Raw genomic sequence first — 17,912 nt, 5'->3', positions numbered from 1 at the left:
CCCACAAGCCAATCTTGTAAGAGGAATTCAGAGGCTAACACCTGATTTTCACCTCTAATTTCTCTCCTCCATATCCAATTCCTGAGTCTCATTCTTATCTCTATACTAGAACACCTGTTGATGACTCCCTTCCCCTTGTTCCCATCTCCAGTAGACCTTACCCACCTTTTCTCTATCCCTGGACTCATTGAGTTATCCCTTCTAATAAATCCATGAGGTACCCTTTTCAAAATCGGGTCAGTCTGGCCAGAAAAGCTGGTAGCTTAACTGAAGACCTTCATTCTGCTCTGCAAAATCAAATCCCCCAGTTTCATTCCTAGTTATGCAACAGAACACATGCTTCAACCACTTTCCCCATCTACAAGATCCCCTCTTTGCTTATTCCATCTTCCAACTCTCGCGGCTACTTCCTAAGAATCCAGAGGCCACTCTATTCAGCAAAACGGGTAAGATAGCACCAGATCTTCACCTCTTCCTCCATTCATCCAATTTTTGGCAGGCACCAAAAATTTTTCAACAGAAAAGGACTAATGACAAAATGTTTATGGACAGAATTCTGCAAGACTTTTAAAAAGTAAATATTAATTCCACTCAAATCATTTTACACAAATAGAAACAAAATAGACACTGCCCAATTCATTTTAGGAGGTTTCAGTTAATTTAATATGCATACCACAGAAAAACCCAACAAAAAAGGAGAATTACAGACCAATTTCCCTTACAAACATAGATGCAAAATACTCAAGAAAATGCTTGCAAACCAAATCCAAGAACACATCCAAAAGATCATCCATTATTATCAAGTAGACATTATCCCAGTGATGCAGGGATGTTTTGATATATGTGAGTCATTAAATATGATCTATCACCTAAACAAACTAAAAGGCTAAAACATCATAATAATTTCATTAGATATATGAGAGGCCTTTGACATAATCGAACACCCCTTCATGATAGAAGTCCTGGAGAGATTATGAATACAGTAGAAATACATCAACATAATAAATATACTGCAAGCATATAGTCAACATCACTTTAAACAGATGGAAACTTAACCTGAGCCTTAAAAGTTTTAGCCTTTAAGGCTTTATTCAGTGTTTAATTAAAGATGCCATGAATAGTTAAAGGGGAGGGCAAAAATAGCATGGTAAGGAAGTCTATTCACAATGAGAATCATCTGCCTATGTTTCTTTATTCTTCTCTATCTCTTATTACAAAACGTTCTACCCTTATTTCTTTATGCTTCTCTATCTCCGATTACAAAATGTTCCCAATTCTCAGCCTTAGCAAGTTCCAGGGCTGCAATTCTTTTGCCCTCTAGCAAATCAGATAAGGGTTCTCTCTCTCTCTCTCTCTCTCTCTCTCTCTCTCTCTCTCTCTCTCTCTCTCTCCCTCCCTCCCTCCCTCACACATACAGAGAGAGAGAGAGAGAGAGAGAGAGAGAGAGAGAGAGAGAGAGAGAACCTTAGGAGTGGCTAGTACACTTCTGTTGAACTCTTTAAAGGAGAAAGTGAAAAGAGGAATTAGATTATTAGAAAGTTAGTGAAAAAAGGAATTAGATTATCAGGGAATTCTAGAGGGGAAAGTTAGTGCACTACACTACATTTTTAGATTGTTAGAAAGGTTTATTTTCAGTAAAACTATGAATAGGGCATGAATTGTTTAAATCAGCATTTCACTTCTTTTCTCCCAGTATGCAGAGAGGCTGCCAGGTAACCAGGCAACCTATGTAAACAGGGAGATGCCGATGGCTCTTGATCAGATAGCACATACACTAGAAACTAGTTTTTAAGGGCCTAAGTCTGGAGATAGACTTACTGCTCTAAGTAAAGAAGAGACCAAAAACTCTAAATTATCAATTTGGGGCCATGCTGTTATCAGGCGTTCTGATCGTGGGTTTTGAGGGTCTTTCTCTGGGCTGCAGTTATTTATCCCTTCTGCTGTCCTTGAGAGACCGGAACTAAAATCATCAGTAAACTGAGGTGAAAGTGGGCATAAGGAGTTAATAATCCTTTGAGTGAGATAAAACCAGAGCAGCAGCTTGGGCAAGTAGTAATTCTATGTTGTTGGATATCTGTGAATATCTTGAACTAAATGCTCTAGGCCTGGACTCAAAACATTGACCAAATATCTGTTGATAAAGATAATTGCAGGAAGTCAGATCTCTTTGCTTACCTAGGAGAGAGGGACATGGCTTGGCAGCGGGAAATTGTTCTGAACTAAGGAATTAATTCCCAAATATGTAACAAAAAGGGAGTTAGCAACAGCAAAAAAACTACAGCAAAGGACAACCACTATATTCACAAAGCAGTAGCGCCAACAAGCCTTGCCTTTTGGTTTACCCTTTACCAGATCCCTTGGTCCTGATAAGTCAGTTGTGAAAAGATGGCTGAGCAATTACTGTTGCAGCTTGTAGCAGAAACTCAAAGTAATTTCACTAAAATCAGGAACAAGGTAAGGTTGTCCACTATCTTCATACCTCTTCAGTGTAGTACTTGAGTGTTAGCTATGGCAGTAAGACAACAGAAGGAGATAAAGGGAAACAAATTAGAAAGGAAGAAGTCAATTTATGTAGAGTAGAAATGACAGTATTAAAAAGTGATGTAAAAAAATTCCACCGGGATCTCTTAGAACTGATAAACACTTTCTGCAAAGTAACTGGATACTAAATCAATGTGCAAACAACAGGGGTTCTCTTACATACAAATGCAGAGGTCTAAGAATAAAGTCAGAAAAAAAAACACCTTTTTATTATAATAAATTTTTATTAAGAATATAGTCTTCACCCATACAATGCATCTGATGTTTTGTATAACATCACAGTGTTTATTCCCTTCAATATTCCCTGTTCTTCCTCAGCTCTGCTTTTCCCTGAATCTACTACCTCTTTGTCTTTTATCAGAAAAAAAAAATCATGCCTCCAAAAGACAACAAAAGATCATAATAAAACTAAGTAAATAAGGCAAGACAAGAACCTTCTCTCCAAGGCAGTACAGGGCAGACTGAAAGGAGAAAAAGTCCCAGTTTAAAAAAATATAAAAATCTTGGTGTATCTGTAACCAAGCAAGTGAAAGATTTATACAATAAAAACTTCAAGTCACATAAAAAGAAATTGAGGAAGATATTAAATGGAAAGATATCCCAAGTTCATGGATCAGTAGGATTAATACAATAAAAATGGCCATTTTACAGAAAGCTAATTCAATGTAAGTCCCGTCAAAATCCCAACACAATTCTTTTCTAATCTTGCAAGAAGACTTTTCAGTTTCATTGAAAACATGAAAAGTCAAGAATGGCTAAAACTATCCTAAACAGTAAAATAAAAAATGCTGGGGGAGTCATCATCTCCTCTCTTAACTGGTACAGCAGCATTCTAGTAATAAATATACCACAGTGTTGTCATAAAAATAGAAAAATTGATTGACAGAAACAAACTTAAGACCCAGATGTAAATCTGAACTTGTATGTACACCCGGTCTTTTATAAAGAAGCCTGAAATATGTACTGCAAAAAAACCCAGCATCTTTAACACATGGTGTTTGTCAAAATAAAATGCTATATGTAGAAATATCCAATTAGATTGATACATGTCAGCCTGTCAAAAGGCAAGTTCAAATGAATCAAATATCTCAACATGAAGCCAGATACACTGAACCTGATAGAAAAGGAAGTGGCAAATAGGCTTGAACTTATTGGCACAGAAGACTGTTAGCACAGGAAGTAAGATCAACAATGAATAAATAGGACCTAATGAAACTGAGAAGCTTCTATATGACAAAGGATATTGCTAGTCTGAGAAATACACAGTCTGCTGAATAGGAAAAGATTTTTATTAACTAAATATTCAATAGAGGGTTAATAGCAAAAATATATAAAGAACTCAAGAGACTCTTGGGTAAACAAATAATGTATTTTAAAAATGTGGTATAGTTGGATACCGAATCTCAACTGAGCTTGTCACCAAATGATGCTTCTAGTACAAGGATTTGGTTGCATCTAATTGAATTATTGCCCCAAAGGAACCCATGATAATCTCCAAACAACCAAGGCTGTAGATAGACTTTAGGTTGCTTTCTACAAAATGTCAGTAAGGCCCCATTCCTGAAGACAAAAACCTAAATAAATCACTGAGATATTAATCTGCTTTTTATTGAAAATTTCCACCTCCTCCCCTCCTCCCACTTCGCTCTCCTCTTCCCACTCTCTCCCCCTCCCTCTCCAGTTATATAAGGTGAATTTGGAGTGTTTAGTGCAATTTTGTTTAAGTCTATTGTGGGATCTTAGCACACAGTGTTAGTAGTCTCTTAACATTGCAAATACAATTATCATGATATTAATATCTAATCACTCAGAGGGCTAATTTTGTGCATACATATTTAATTATGTATATGCGTAATGCATGATTAATAAAAACTCAAAGACTGAAATTGTAGTTCAACCTGAAGAACCAAGAAGGAAAACAACCAGCCACTGACTCTTTCCTTGACTTCAATCCGAAATGGCGATCTTTCCTCCAGGAATCTCATAAGGAAATTGTGTTTGAAAGCTGTCTACTCCTGTCTTATAATCATCTCTAAGACTGGGATTAAAAGTGTGCCTCACTGGGATTGAAGACATGTACTGCCCAGTTTCTATGGCAAACTTGTGTAGCTACTGGGATTAAAGGTGTGTGCTATAATTACCTGGTCTGTTAGGCTATCCAGTGGGTCCATTTTACTCTCTGATCTTAGGCAAACTTTATTTATTAAAATACAATTTAATTGCCACTGCATATATGCATGTATATATAGAATTTGCATTAAGAAAATTAGAGAGAAAGACAGAAAAACAGACATGTCAAGTGTGATTATGAAGGCTAAGAATTTTCCAATTTTGCAACAATCCATTGGGAGTTCCATGTAGTTATCATGTACCTCTAGTAGAAAATGAACAGGGAGAAAACCTGAACTGCTTTGGTTTTGTTCATAGCATTAGATAATCTACTACAAGTGTCTTAGTTACTGTTCTTTTGAAGCAAAGAAATACTATGACCACAGCAACTCTTAGATGAGAAAGCATTTAATTGGTGGGCTTACTTACAATTTCAGAGGTTTAGTCCATTGTCATCATGTTAAGCAGCATATTGCAGACATAGCAGGCTTGTTGCTGGAGAAGTAGTAGAGATACATTCTGATCTGCAGCTAGAGAGAGACAGAGAGAAACAGGGAGAGACAGAAAGAAATATAGAGACAGAAAGACAAAGAGACATAGAGAGACTGAGCGTGGAATGAGGTTTTGAAATCTCAAAGTCCCTCCCAGTGACATGCCTCCTCCAATGAGGCCACACATTTCATATTTGTAATCTTTTCAAGGAATTCCACACTTAATAAATAGTAATTAAAATATATAAGCCTATGGGAGGGCTACTCTCTTTCAAACAATCATTTATTGTTGAACCAAAAGTGTTCAATAAAAGAATAAATTAGATTATAATTGTATATAATTAATTATTAATTAATCCCATGTTAAACATTTTTAGAAGAAATAAAATGTAAGTCACAAAAGAAAAAATTATTTACAAATATATTTGTGATAAAGTTATTAAATTTACAGTGCACATATAACACTTAAATTTAGAAATGAGAATGTAATCTAGGGAAAAGTCAGGCCAAATACCTTAGCAAACTTCTCAAAAATGTAAATATATATGTTCAAAATAAGCTCAAGAAAATATTTTAAGTAATAGGTAACAACAAATTAAAACAAAGATATATGACTAAATACTTGTTAGAAAGGCTAAAACTCAGAAGAAGGGCAAAACTAATAACTAGGAATTAGTGAAACATGAACTCTCATACATTTTTTTCTGAAAGTGAATTTTTTTTAAAGACTTTGGAAGAATTCAGAAATATATTACAGAGCTAAACATGATTTTACTGAATGTTCTAGTAATAATGTTGAGGTATTTATCAAAATGAAAACTATATCCATGCAAAGCTTGCAGATAATGTTTGTATTAACTTCATATACAACTATCAAAATTGGAAGTACTGATTTCCTCCAGTTGGCAGGTGAATAAGCTATGATGCACCTACCCAACAGAATAGCATTGATAGGTAGAAATAAATAAACTCTCAAGAACTGAAAAGACATGATGAGTTTAATGAATGCTAACTTGTGAACGGAGTCTTCCTAAAACAGCTATATAAATAACATAAATATATAACATTCTGAAAATAGCAAAATAATACAATAACTAAAAATATCAATGGATAACAGTGCATGAAAATAAAGTATAAATATGAGAAACTTAACTTTTTTTCAGTTCCCTGTAGATAATGTTATATAAAATACTTATGCCTTCCATGGGGAAAATCCACACAATTATGCAGCAAAATTACTAAACCTTAATATCAATTCTAAATTAGCATGACAAATTAATCACACTGATGCCTTCTTTCTTAATAATAAGTAAGCTAAGTGAGAGAGGCAAGAGGTGAGAATTATCAACATAGTCATCTGACTTTTTTTGGAACCTAAAATTACTCTAAAATAACTCCCAATTAAAAGTTACTACTGATTTTTAATATTAAAAAGAATCCTAATATGCTACTCTCCTCTCAGGAGCATTGCTTTCAAGGCTGAGGTAAGTCAGCTGAGAAAAGTACTTACTGGACAAGTTCTGAGTTAGGAATATCACCTCCAATGTAAAGGGCTTGCAGGCGGGGGCTTTTATCAGGACTGCCAGCTCCCAAATGACCACACAGAAACTTATTTTTAATTTTAAATGATTGCAGATAACCTATCTTTATAACCTGCTCTTACAACTATAATTAACCCATATTTATCTATTTATGTGCTGTCACACGGTTTCTGGCTTGGTACCTCATCTTTCATACATCCTGTTCCTGTGTGTCTGGCTCATGAATACGACCCTCTTCGTCCCAGCATTCTCTTAGTCCAGCTCTCCAGCTTATCCTCTTCCTGCCAAAAATCTCTGTATTAAACCAATGAGAGCAATACATCTTCACAGAGGGCAAAAGGATTGTTCTACAATGAGTGCAAGGTGCAGTGGCTTGCTGGTGCACTTGTATTAACACAACACCAGGAGGCAGTAACAGGAGGATCTTGGAGTTCACTGCCCAGTAAGTTCTGCTTACTTAGTGCCTGCGAAAGATACAGATTGACTTCTGTTCTTCACACAAACATGCATATGCAAATGAACATGTACATGTGTATAGTACACATACAAATGAACTAAGTTATGCTAAATGTTCAAATTTATTGATAAAGCTGAGAGTTAAAGAATATGTATTTCAAAAAAGATATTATATAAGTAACAATAAATGACATTTAATATTAATTTGAGGTGAGGGGAGAAGCAGAAGGGGAAGAAGAACATGAGGAATCAGGAAGTTTGAGTTGGGGGAATGTCAGAGAAGGAAAGCAAGGAAAGAAATATCCTGATAGAGGGGAACATCATGGGGTTAGTGAGAAATTTGGCACTAGGGAAATGTCCAGGAATCCACAAGGATGACTGCAGCTAAGAACCTAAGCAATAGTGGAAGAGGGTGTCATAACTACCCTTCACCTGTAATCAGATTGATGACTACCTTAATTGTCCCCATAGAAACTTTATCCAGTAACTGGTGTAAACAGATGCTGAAATCCACAGCTAAGCATTGGGCTGAGCTTTGGGAGTCCAGTTTTGAGAGGGAGGAGTGATGATATGACCAAGGGGGTCAAGACTGTCATGGGGAAACCCATAGAGAAAGCTGAGGTGAGCCAGTGGGCACTTACTGACATCTGGGGTACCTGCATAATACTGAACTAGACCCCTGAATGTGGGTATTAGGTGTGTGGGCAGTTTGAGGGGCCACTGGCAGTCGGAACAGTATTTATCCCTAGTGCACAAACTGCCTTTTTGGAACCCACTCTCTGTGGAGGGTTACCCTGTTCAGCTTTGATACAAGGCTGGGGGTTTAGTCCTGCCTCAAGTGATGTGACAGACCTTGATTACTATGGAGCCCTCACACTCTCTGAAGATTGGATGGGGGTGGGGGTGGGGATAGGTGGGGGAACTGGGGAACTGGGAGGAGAGGAGGGAGAGGAAACTGGGATTGCAATGTAAAATAAAAAAAAGATGGTTTTAAAAACTACAATAAAATAAATGAACATTTATTTTATGTCATTTATTTTTATGATTTATGCTAATTTTTGAGTAAGATTTATTCAAGCATGGTTGCAATATGTAAATATCAGCACTAACAAAATTAAATTTCTTAATTGGTTTATCATTGTTTTTTAATCATCAATTTTATTTTTTGAAATTTTAATTTAAATACATCATTTATCCCTTCCTTTTTCTCACTCTAACCCCTCCTATATACTATTCCTTTCTTCTTTTTTCAAATTCACAGACATCTTTTTAATGTTTGTTATTACATATATGTATTTGTGTGTGTGTGTGTGTGTGTGTGTATATATATATATATATATATATATATATACAGTCCTACACATAACCTGCTCAGTCTGTATATTGTCACTTGTATGTATTTTTTCAGTTTTGATAATTTGTTATTTAAAAAGCAATTGGGGGGCTGTGAAGTGGTGGTGCACAACTTTAATACCAGCAATCAGGAGACAGAGACAAGTGTATCTTTGTGAGTTCGAGGCCAGCCTGGTCTACAAAAGCTAGTTCCAGGACAGGCTGAAAGCTAAAGAAAAACCATGTTTAGAAAAACAAAAGCAAATAAACCAAACAAAAATTGGTGTGCTCTTCCCTTGAGAAAACTATTTCTCCTGCTCTCAGCAGCCTTTTGTTGCTGATAGTTGTTTGTGTAGAGTTGAAGCCTTCTAGATTTTTCCCATACACTCTGGTATGTTTATTGTTGCTGCCCTTGTTCAGCTCATGTTCAGACAGTTGTGCTGCTGAGATTTTTTTTATATAGTTTCTGATATTCAGTCTTTAAGTGGGACAATATGGATTAGGTAATGGAGTATTTTAATTATAAAATATTTTAAACATTTTGATAACTCCCTCAGTTTGTGGGCAGAGACTGCTCATTTGTTTTCCAGCCACCCATACCCAAATAATCACATAGAAACTATATTAATTATAGCATTGTTTGACCTAGTAACTCAGCTCAGGATTCTTATTAACTAATTCTTACATCTTAAGTTAACCCGTTCCTATTAATCTGTGTATCACCACAAAGCTGTGACCTACAGGTAAGTTTCTGGAGCCTTTGTCTTCTTCAGCAGCTAAATGGACTACCTGACTCTGCCTACTCTCTTTCAATATCTCTCCCAGCCTGGCTACATTCTGCCCTTCAATAGGCTGAAACAGTTTTATTCATTAGCCAATAAGTGCAACACATATACAGAAGGATAGCCCACATCATCAGTTCATTTTCCACCCATTTAACTTCTCATTTGTCCACACACACACATGATAAATTGGGAGAAGCATATTTATCTTCCCGATCTATGCTTTATTTGCTTAACATGTAAACTACATTTATTTCTAAAATTAATATAATTCATTCTTGTTAATAAATATAATTCTGTTGTATATAGTCTATATACATATCAGAATTTTGCTATCTTTATCTATTGTTGGAAATTTAGTTTGATTTGTTATCTTAGTTATTATGAATAATTTTGCAATAATCCTGGATGTGCAAATATTCTTGTGTGATAATGACTTAAATTTTGATGTATATACCCAGAAAAATTGTAATGGAACCACACAGTAATAGACTATCTTTGAGAAATTCAAAGATTAATTCTTACATTTTTATTTTGATATATTTATAGGATGGTTAATTGAAACAAATTCATAAATGCTGCTGTTCTAAATATGAAAGCAAATTGTGAACAGAGAAAGCAAGCTTTTCATGCATATATATGCTTGTGTGTGTGTTTATACAAACATGTGTACATAGCTAATTTTGCTATTTTTTATGAGTTCAAATGGAAAGGAAGCAAAATCTGCATGACTTAGATGAGTGTGCTCTAAATATAAAACTAAAAGTTCTCTACTCCTAAATTACATTTGCATGTATCATGTATTATACTGGATACTTTTCAACAATGATTGGACTAAGAATACATATTTATTATACATTTTATTTGAAACATTTCTGTAATCGATAGATTTTTCTAATTCTAATTTTTTTGTTGGAATACATGAGATGGATTTTAGGGAGAAGGGAAAATATTGACTTCAATTATGAACCCATTGATGAAGTTACAAATTCCCAAAGATAGCTTCATTCTAATTGCCCCTTTTAAACAACATAGGTCAAAAACTAAATCCTAAATCTGCAATGGGATAGAGAATAGATAGCTTGGTAAGTACTGCAAAGAAGCTATTACTGTATGTCAGGAGAAAGCAATCACATGTATTTTACACATGTATGAAATTATCAAAATACAAGTTAAATTAGCAAAATAGTTCCGATTATTAAGTATTTTTTGACATTTGGAAAAGCGGTCATTTGCTAAATGAAACTTTTGAAGAAAAGTTTTCCACATGTACTGTTTAGTAAAGGTGAACACACAGCAGAAACATAGCTGATATAATTAGCAGATAGTTAACAATAAGACAATGAAATAAAATGTCATTTGCTCTTATCTGAACAAAACCTGCAGCCTATGATATGATAGTAGCTGGTAGAGTAACTTGGTTTGTAAATATGGCTGTACATCTTGAAAATCACAGACCCTTAGAGCAGAATTCTCTGGTTGACCCTGACGAAGCTAGAGTGTAACACCTACTGCCAGGCATGCACTTTAAACTGATATGGTGTCACTTCGAATTACTTTGCATTGACATCTGTGGTTATTTAGTATTACAAGTTAATTTGGCTGACTTCCAAAACAAATAAACAAGTGCAAAACTGTCTCAATGTATTTATTGTGCTTGAATGATTGAAGGCCTTTTTGTGCGTGTTGTATGGCTTTAATGTTCCAGAATAATTTTATCTAACAGCAGGAGTCAGCTAGACTTACAAACAAATTGTTCTTTTATTGTAAATTATATGAAATCTACATGAAAGGGACATTTGGTTTAATTATAATAATAATAAATAGAAAATGACTAAACCATCATACAGAAATTTCTAAGCATAACACAATAGCCATAATAGCTATAACACTAAAATACAAATGTGAGTGTTTATAGAAAAACTTGATATAATTAATGGAAAAATAAAAATTTTGAACTGCTAGAAATAAAGTGATCATAATTTAATAAACAGAAAATTAAAGCTGTTTAAAAGCAATGAAATACTAAAAAATAAAATGCTAAGTAATTAGTTTTCCCTATGAGATATCCAAATTTCATTCTATCTAAAAACATCGGGCAAAAGAAAGAATTCATCCATTATAGCTATGCTGATATTCAAAGTTCTGAGTTTTTTTTAATACAGACATCATCTCCATTGTGGCGGCTTGAATGAGCGTTGCTCATATAGACTCTTAGGTTTCAATGTTTGGTCCCCAAATAGTGGACTTTTAGGTAGAACTAAGAGGTATAGGCTTGGTGGAGGAAGTGTGTCATGAGAATGTTCTTTCTTTAGGTTTCAGAATTCCCATGCAAGTCCCCATTTCCCTCTCTTTCTGCCTGCTGCCTAGATGGGAATACAAGCTCTCTGCTAGCGCTTTTGTGCGCTGCCTGCCTGCTGTCATACTGACTGCCATGAAGATAGACAGCTCCTCTACTGTAATCAAATCCCCAATGAAATGCTTTCTTTAGATGCTGCCTGGACCATGGTGTTTCATCAGAACAATTAAAATGTCTCTAGTACACCAATTTATACATCTATATTTGGAAGGGGTGACTGAAAATTAGTGGCAAGGAATGTGCTGGTTCTTTGAATAGCACTCTTCTCAAACTTTATAATCACCAGTGTATGACTCAACACAATTAGAACTCTGCATAATAATAAAGCATATATTAGAATTATTGCCAAACCTCCACACAGAGCTTATAACAACTAAATATTCTATTTTATTTCCATAAAATACTCCTAAGAGGATGTTGGATGCAGGTACTGCAGAAAGATGACTAGAAAATATCAATCTTAAGTAGTTCACTAATAAAAATTTAAAAAGTAAACAAGTAGAATGATACATTCATCAGAAAACAGAATTGTCTGTTCAACATATTCTGTTAAAGCACAATTGACTTCACTCGGGAGGCAGAGGCAGGCGGATCTCTGTGAGTTAGAGTCCAGCCTGGTCTACAAGAGCTAGTTCCAGGACAGAAACCACAAAGCTACGGAGAAACCCTGTCTTGAAAATCAAAAAAAAAAAAAAAAAAAAAAAAAAAAAAAGCACAATTGACTTGGGAGCATAACAATCAAGGAGACAAGTGTGGAAACTGTGCTCAGTCTATGGAATATAAATCCCTACTCCACAAGCCAATGTGACTAGAACTATTGTTGAGTACAGAATTTACTTGTAACAAGATCATACTCATTTTCTAAATTCACATTATTCAGTAGTAAAGAAGTTTTATTGCTGGGAATGTTAATTATAGTGAATATCTTCTGTACGTACTAGGGTTATGTCTAGAAGAAACAAGCTGGAGACATGGTAGAAGAAAGAGTTGAGAAAATGTCTCTGTAAGTTAGGCCTTTAAACAAGCCTGTCGATCATTTCCTTAACTGATGGTCTATAGAAAAGGGCCCAGCCCACTGTGAGTGTTGCTGCTTCTGGGATGGCTGTTCAGGGCTGTATAAGAAAGTAGGATGAGGGTCTGTGATGATAGTCGGGTATTCACCAATCTGATTGCAGGGGAAGACTAGTTAGTGCTGCCCCCCTCTCCACCAATAACAGACAACTGCAGTACTCTGGGTATAACTCGGAGGACACAACCCACACGGTGGAGCCATAGTTCAGACTCCAGAAATTTTCCCTCTGATCTCCAAATGTGCGCAAAATATCCAATCATAGGTTATTCTAAGAATGGTCCCGCACCAGTTAGTTAAAAGGCAAAGTAGCTGCACAACAGCATTCTACAATAATTTTTGTGCGTATGTTAGGAACTACTAGCAAAACTAACAGAAATCCATGATATATGTATACAGCAGTAGTACTGAATTAGTAAAGAAAGCAGTAACGATGAAGAAAAATGTAATGACAGGAAGAGTAATGTAAAAATGTGGTTTGAAATGACTTCTTTAAGAATTAATCATTGGGTGACTCACTATTGAAAATTAATTAAATATAGGACTCTTAACAAAAGTTGTTCTCCAACAATTAACATAATGTTTATTTGGAACAACAGATATCATGCCATCAATATAATATAAAAATTATACAATTATTCATAGCGAAAATGAAAATTTAACATCAGAAAGCTTCATTTATTACTATTATTATTGAAAAGAAATTGCCTACATAAATATAATTCTAAAAGATATATTTTCAAACACACAAGGTATTTAAGATGTCTCGCAATGAATCCATATATGTATAGGAAATCATTAGCATATTCAATATTTAGCTAATACTGGTGTGCATTATAGGATGAAGGAATGTGGCTATGGATTATATAATGAATTTTTTCTTGATTGACTATTTGCATATATACTTGCATAGCATCACTACTTAGGCTCGAGCAGCTATGTATTATGGTATTTAATAAAATAAATAAACAACAAATCTTCTAAAAAATAACCTCAGAATCAAGTAATACATAATTCTATACAAACATATCAATGCAAAAAAAACTCCTAGGAATAAATTTCTTTTAATAGATAAAAACTGTACCTTATTGTAGGCTCATATTTCCAAATGGTACGACAGCAAGGCTCTCAAACCATAGTAGTCACATACCCTTCCAGACAGGCTGTCCCTACCCTAACAAAAGCTCAGGATATGCTGCTACTTGCTCTGTAATTATGTAGATTGCTTGAGAAGAGGTGTCAATTCCAAGCTATTCACAGAGCTGCAGATGGAAACAAAATGGGCATAGAAAGGTGTAGTCAAAGAAGTAGAAATGACTAAAAGCCATACATCTGCTCACCGAGGAAAAAGAATTCTAATGTATTTACTCCTCAGTTTATGTTTCGATATATAAGGCTGTTTAGAGAATAAAGCGTGAGGAATTCTTTAGCATGTGAATTCAGGACTTCATTGGGGACCACTGAGAATCTCCCTCCTGATAAAGCCATGTGAGTTGTGTTTTTATTCCCGCACCTCCACACCAGTCCAGAGAGATAGTTTATATTGGGGTCTGGTCAAGAGAAATAATTTAGAGTCTGGGCTTACACCGGACCCCAAAACTTCATGATAATAAGTTGGATAAATTGTAAAACACAGACAATTCTTGATTCACTCCATAGACAAAAAAGAAAAAGATTGATCTTTAAACAGATTTTGTATTAATTACTTCCATACTGATGTTCACGTAACTCTGATCTATGCTTTTTCCATGCTCACCATCACAATGTCACTACAGTGTGGTTTCTCACAGATATCTTCAAAAGGACTCTGATCTGAGTTCCTGACAATCATTATGACATCATCTTTGATGTTCAGTTTCTTCCAGTCATCATCACCATGTCTCTTATGCTATACGACAAATTTTTTTGCCTCATGTATTATGTTTCAATAATTAAACTTAAGAAGATACCATTTGACAAAGAAAGCCATTGTTTTCTTCAGGTTCAAACTCAGTAGAAATATAATTGTTGATAACTTTAACTTGCAATTACTTTATGTGTGTATATATATATATGGAATGATACATATATATGTATAAGTATTTATATACATGCATTTTATAAAGCATGGAAGACATCTAAATGTACTAATATTTTCTTTGAAAAGAGGTAATAAAAACTTGTAAAACTTATGTTTATTATTCATATTGTGAGTAAATGTTTCATCAAGGAATTTTATATAAATTTGAATTTGCTTTTCAAAAGCAAAATGCACATAACTTTGCTTTCTTTGTTCATTGTATTTTACTTCCTTTTCAATTCTCTGTCCCATCACAGAAGAATGGACTAATATTCATTTTTATTCTTTTCTCTCATGAAAATGTCTATCTTTGAAAACACAAAGCAAACATACAAGAGTAACATTTGTAAAAAGGATAAAAAATAAACAAATATACTTAGTGGGCCAATGATCTTACTACCATGTTTATGAGTATGTAGTTTCTTTAAAAGAATTAGAAAGTAAACTTCAGTATGACCCAGATACATCATTTCTAGACACTATTCCAAAGGCTAAAATCATTACACCACAGAGTTACTTCTGTACATATCACAGAAATCAAGATATAAAACTAGCCTTACTTGTTGGCATGTACACTCAATCTTATCTCTCTGGATGCAGAGGCAAGCAATCTATACTATATAAGTTCATGTGCAGTTGGGTCTACTTAGCTAGTTTCAGGCCATCTAGGCCTACAGAGTGAGACTCTGAATTTAAGAGGGAAAACCTAACAAAAATTTGCCCAGATATCAACCAGCACACATCAGTAAAGTGAAATATGTAGCATATGTTTAAAACATATTATTATTTAGTCACAAAGAAAAAAAATTAGCCATCTATTTTGAAAAAAATGGATGAAAATTAAGATTTTAGTGTTAAGCAATATAAGCTATACGTGAACAGAAAATAGCATATGTTTTCTTTAATATGTTAATCTAGATTTTTCAAAAGAGGTATGAAAGCTGAAGAAGATATTGGGAAAAAAAGGATTGACATCCACCATATGACAAATGCAAAGGAAATTATTAAAATAAAAGGGGATTATATATATATATACATATGAAAATGCTGTAAACAAATAGTTCGTATAATTGATATATTACAGTAAAATTTAAAAAACTTTGCAACATATTGAAAGAAGAAAATTAATATTACCTTTAGATTTTATCTCATGCTAATAATAGTGGCTTTGAAGGAAAAGAAGGACAAATATTGAGGAGCCAGGAACCCAGAGTCACAGTTTGGAGAAGTACAAATTGATACAGCCACTATGAAAATCAATATGGAACTAATGCTTTTCTAACCATTCCTCAGCTGAATGTGTACCTAAATGGCTCTGTATTCTACCACTAAACTTGTTGCACATCCATAGTTATTGTTATCCTATTCACAATGTAAATGAGGTAGTTCTAGCCTAGCTCTTTATCTGGAATAAAATAAATTTTTGATACATACACACTGAAATTTTAAGTATAAAATATAATTTCAAGGAAGTTATTTATAATTAAACTGTTTTATTAAGAGAGGCATCCCAGATTCTTAAGACAAATACAACCTACTCTTTCTCATGTGATTATCTGAGGTTTTTGGGGTGAATGTGTGTATAGGTATATTTGAGAGGGAAAACAGTGTTTAAAGAAGGAAGCAGAAAAGACCACAAGTGATATAAATATAATATAAATAAATAATCAGAGTGAAGGCCACATGAATTGTGCACAGGGAAATGGGGGAAAAAGATAGGACACAAGATTTAAAAATGGTCTTAATGAAAATCCCCTAAAAAGCACATTACTTTTTATATTGATGAAAATGCTAAATAAACAAAATTAGTGATGTTTCAATGAAATTTGATACATTTTCTAAAACTTATTTTAGAGTTGAAATTCATAGTTTCTGCCTGTATCAGTATTTTCTAACTTTTTGCTTATATAAATAAAAAGGGTAACAATGTTCAATCTTTCTTCTGCTATTTTTTCATGACAGGGCATTGGAAATATTCAGGATTCCTGTGTTCTGTTTCACTGTGAAATTTTCTGATGGCTTCTTCCCGTTGAAATTTAGCCACCTGTTCCTGCCTGTCAATCCCACCCTGGTCAGTTGGCTAACGTTGGTCCACAGGACTTTTCATTTATGTCACACAGTCTGAGACCGTGTGCTGCAGACTCTGCCAACCATGCCTTCAGGTCACAGTCTGCAGCTATCCAGCCTTTGCTTAGACCAAGGCCTACAGCGCTGCACTGGTGCAAAACAATGTTGACAGACTGGCCTTGACCCAAATCCTTTTTGGGAGGATGCCTGTCTTGCCATTTGGTCTCTCTCTTAGGGCTGACAGAAGCTTTGACTCATCCTCTATTCTGGCCATGGAAACCTTCCCTTGTATAATAGAACATGCATAACTTTTCTTCAGCATAGGTGGTACTCAATTTTATAGTGGGCCAGTTTATAATCTCAAATTCATAGAGTATTGATTTTCAGAAATATTCTCACATAATTTTAAAAAACATCACTACATTTTGAAGTTTTGAGCCACTAACTGTATCACATGTTTGAGCAAGTGAATAAATGAGGGGGGGGATATGTAGATATGAAGGCATTGGTTTGTGAAGTGAAGTACCTATTTATCTATTTCTAAACAGGTGAGAATTACATTGGAGGTAAAAGCAGTTTTTTTATATAGAGAGACAGAATTAATCTACCATCTATCTATCCATCTATCTATCTGTCTATCAACTATATTATATATTTTAATAAATATATAATTGCTATTTCAGTTTATTTTATATACTTAATGGGTGACTTGTTCTATGAAAGTAGTAAAATGTTAACATACATAACGTAGAATACAAACTTCCTTAAATATTTTCATGCAGAAATTCAGTTACATATATTTTGTCATATAAAATAAATATTTTTGGACTGACTAGTATTTTTGTAAAAGACTAATCTTATATGTAAAGCTTTAATCATAATAAAGTGTTGATTAATATAAATTTTAAAGAAAATTTCTCACTATTCTATAATTTTTAAAATGTTATATTAAAAATATTATTTCAAAAAGTAGAAAAACTGATATAAAGGCTTTTGTTTAGTCTTTTCATATCTTGATTATTAATGTTTAGTTGTTGTTTCTCGGAAACCTGCTCTTTTTGATGGAAAATGGTTGTGGAATGGATCAGAGAGAGAATGAAGGTGCA

General features: G+C 34.3%; 1 long non-coding RNA gene across 1 annotated transcript in view; it reads right to left on the bottom strand.

Moving 5' to 3' along the window:
• Positions 1–1,471: 1,471 nt before the first annotated feature.
• LOC130884786 (uncharacterized) overlaps positions 1,472–17,912 on the bottom strand; it is a 226,933-nt gene continuing 210,492 nt past the window's right edge. Inside the window, exons 2-4 of the long non-coding RNA XR_009058111.1 lie at positions 13,765–13,942; positions 5,080–5,180; positions 1,472–2,506 (exon numbers count right to left, since the gene is read on the bottom strand). This is a non-coding gene — a long non-coding RNA (uncharacterized LOC130884786). The remainder of the gene's footprint in view (positions 2,507–5,079; positions 5,181–13,764; positions 13,943–17,912) is intronic.

Source organism: Chionomys nivalis, chromosome 12, assembly GCF_950005125.1.
Source record: "Chionomys nivalis chromosome 12, mChiNiv1.1, whole genome shotgun sequence".
In the NCBI taxonomy this organism is placed as follows: Eukaryota; Metazoa; Chordata; class Mammalia; order Rodentia; family Cricetidae; genus Chionomys; species Chionomys nivalis.
The sequence above is the reverse complement of the archived record's forward strand: the minus strand, read 5'-3'. Positions and strand labels throughout refer to the sequence as shown.